We start from the raw sequence: 3428 nt of genomic DNA on the forward strand, positions 1-3428 counted from the left end.
TTCAGACTCTGAACCCCTGATATCCACGTGATATTGAAAGTGGAGAGAACGGATAAGAACACCCTAACCCATGTGAAGAGGCAAATCCTATTCTGTATAAAGGGCCAGAAGCCTCTAGCGTTACGTTGTCTCTTTTCTCCTTTTGCTGGTGTTTACCTTCATAAGAAAGAAATCTAGCTGATAAATCTCAAAAAATCATGAGAGGTTTCAGTGATTAAAATTTACTTTCCTTTTGACTGAGTTCTCCCACTCCCGGTAAGGGTATTATACCCTATATGGACAAAGGGAGAGGGAGAGGAAGGGGAGGAGAAGGGGAGGAGGAGGGGAGGAAAGGGAAGGGGAGGGAAAAAGAGGGGAGGGAAGGGAAGGGAAGGTGATAATTTTTAATATAAAATTTTGGAATAATCTCTTTGTTCTCTCTGAAGCAAACTTAGAGAATGCCTCTTCCTATGTCAACAAAAGCCTGCCAAGGCTGACTCTACATTCCTTAGGAGACCTTTAACCTAAGACACTATCTTGAATAATGGGACTTTCCTTATATCTTGTTATCTATAGAAACATACTATGTCATGGCATATTAATGGTAAAGAAAATATAGACATCTTAGGTTGTAATTTCTATTGAACTTTGTTTACCCTTTCCTATGTCAGTTATCTGTTTAGGGCAGGAAGCCTGCCACTCACTAGTGGTGGGATTTCCTTCCTTGTCGCCAAGACATATGTTTACTCAGCCTGGAATTGCAAGGCCTGACCAACATTACTTTGTTAATTGTCTTGTCTTACTAAATTTATGATTTGTTCAACTGGGAGAGTTCCTTTCTCACAGCAAAATGTATATAAGCCAGAAAATTTCTGCACTGGCCAGCCAGGACATTTCTGGCTCCATAATGCATTATGTTACCATTGTCTTTAATAGGGAATTGATTAATTAATTAATTAAATCATAAAATGTATGCATTTAGCCTGTCGCCTTTCCTTTAACCAAGTTTTCAGGTCAACAAAGGGAAGCAGGAAGGGGCTACATTGTCCAACTGGAACTGGTCAGTTGGTTCCCCAGTGGGCAGTTCATTCTACTTGCAGGTTGTTGCTTGTCCTCTGTTCTCCAGGAAGACCATGACAGGAGGGTGATGCCTGACTTGCAAATGAAATGGATTTAAGAGAAGGAGGAGTGTGCAAAGTCCCAGTCTCACTCATTCTCTCCTCCAGAGTCACTAGAGTCCAGCGGCAAGACATAAGTGAGTATGATTGGAGGTGGCCCTAGATGTGGCAGGAGACCTTGGCCTTTTTAAGCTAAGGTCTTTCCCAGGTCTCCGTTTGTCTGAGGCAACATCCATTCAGTGGTTAAAGGCTTAGGTAAGAACTGAGGTCTAGTTTGCCTTTTCAAAAGAATCAGTCTGGGAGAGGAAGGCCCTCAGGGTTTCTAGCCAGAACAGAAAGAAATACTATATCTACTCACTTTGAGCCATCAAAACCCAAACAATGAGCAAGTGAGGCTTTCATTGAGCAGTCAGGGAGAGCAAGAGCGATTTGGGTTTAAAGGCTTAGTCACGTAGCTCTGATCCCAATGGGCTATTTCAAAGCCTGGTTTTTCACAGCAATATTTCAAGAAACATAAATGAAAACTACATGAGACAAAAGAGTTAACTGTCCCAGGTTTAAAAAACTCATTATTTGAAGTTATAATTATGTAAAGTATGGTCTTTTGTTCCAGCCCACTGGAACTAATTTGAGTATTTGGGACACAGCTAGGGGTTAAAAGGAGATGCTGAACCACAGAGACCAGATATTATGAAAAGTATTTAAGCTATTAAGATATTTTGCCTCTGCTACAAGGATGAGACGCAACCACAGGAGATCATTAAGAGATTTAATGCTAATTTGTAGCAAGTAGAGAACAAGCAGAAATAAGATACAAGACTCTTCAAGTCCATATGAATTATTCAGGTAAATCAAGTTTATAAGGCTGCAGGGGTTTGGGTTCTCAGATGGAGCTGTCACGGGAAGGGGACAAAAATAGGGGAATACCATCAGTGTGGTAGCTAACTTTGATACCATGTTTGATCTCATTGAAAGTGTTTCACAACATGGCTGAAAACATTATGCTATAAATCACAGGAGTAAGCACACAGCTTCACACCATTGGTGAAAAGCAAGAGAGCATTGTCCATAATCCAGAATCCGGCAAGCATGCCATCATGAAATTGATGTATGATAGTGATGAACTTCTCTAGGCAACCAAATTTTGATATAATTTTCCATAAGCCCTTCTACTTGTACAGACATATGTGTGCAGACCTCTGTTCTGTTCCCGGCATTTCTTCTGGAGAAGCAAGCACAATGTTGACCTTTCTGAAGTCACACTGGCTCTCAGGTGGATGACCATCTTCCAGGTGAAGGATCAGCCTATTGGGGAAGACTCTGGCAAGAATCTTGCCAGCAATCACTAAAAGAGAGACCCTACTATTATTGTCACAAAGCAACCTATTTCCTTTACCTTTATAGAGAAGGACAATGGAGGTATCCTTGAAATCCTGAAGGATAACCTCCTTCTACCACATAACCCAGAAACTTTTAATCAGCTTTTGTATGAGCAATCAACCACCCGGTCACATACACACCTTGTCAATCTCAGTTGGAATAGAATCAGCACCAGGTGCTGTCACACAAAAGGAACCTAATGGTAGGTACTCAAAATCTCTTTTTTGGTTGGAACTTCAGCTTGGGAGGGATTGACTTCAACAAAAGGCAAACAGTCATTGGTTTCAGCATTGATTGATAATGGTTTGTTGAGAATATTATGGAAGTGTTCAGCCCATCTCTCTAGGATCATGTCCTTATCATGTCCTTAAATAGCCTTCCGGGCATCATAAAAGTACTTTGCATTGTTACTATCAGCATAAAAATGAATTTCATCTTCCTTCTTACTGAGCCAAGAATCCTGCATCTCTCTAAGCTTCACTTGTACTTTACTTTTGATGGAATTAAATACTGTCTTCTTAGAGATGGATGAATTATCCTGCCAGTAAACCCTGTGGAGTTCTTGTTTTTCATTTAGCAGCTTCTGAATTTCACCATCATTTTCATCAAACCACTCTTGATGTTTGCTAGTGTTCTGACCCAGATGAGCAAATGAAGTTCTGTACACTAGATCTCTGAGAGCTTCCCACTCCTTTTCTGCTCCACTATTGCTAACTGTGTGTTGGCTCAATTTTTCTTCCAAGTCAGCAACAAACTGTTCATGCTCAGAGAAATGTTGTAATCGGTTGACATTAATTCTTCTGGTAGTCATTTTGCCTTGGGCCAAGGCTTTTGTTGAAGGCAAATATTTAGCTGAGAGAATAAATCTATGTTTGGTCTAGCACTTGCATCTACATGAAAAACTGACAAATTAGTAATCAAAGACATGTCCCGTATATCTTCCCATAATTC

This window comes from Notamacropus eugenii, chromosome 5, assembly GCF_028372415.1.
Source record: "Notamacropus eugenii isolate mMacEug1 chromosome 5, mMacEug1.pri_v2, whole genome shotgun sequence".
Taxonomy (NCBI): Eukaryota; Metazoa; Chordata; class Mammalia; order Diprotodontia; family Macropodidae; genus Notamacropus; species Notamacropus eugenii.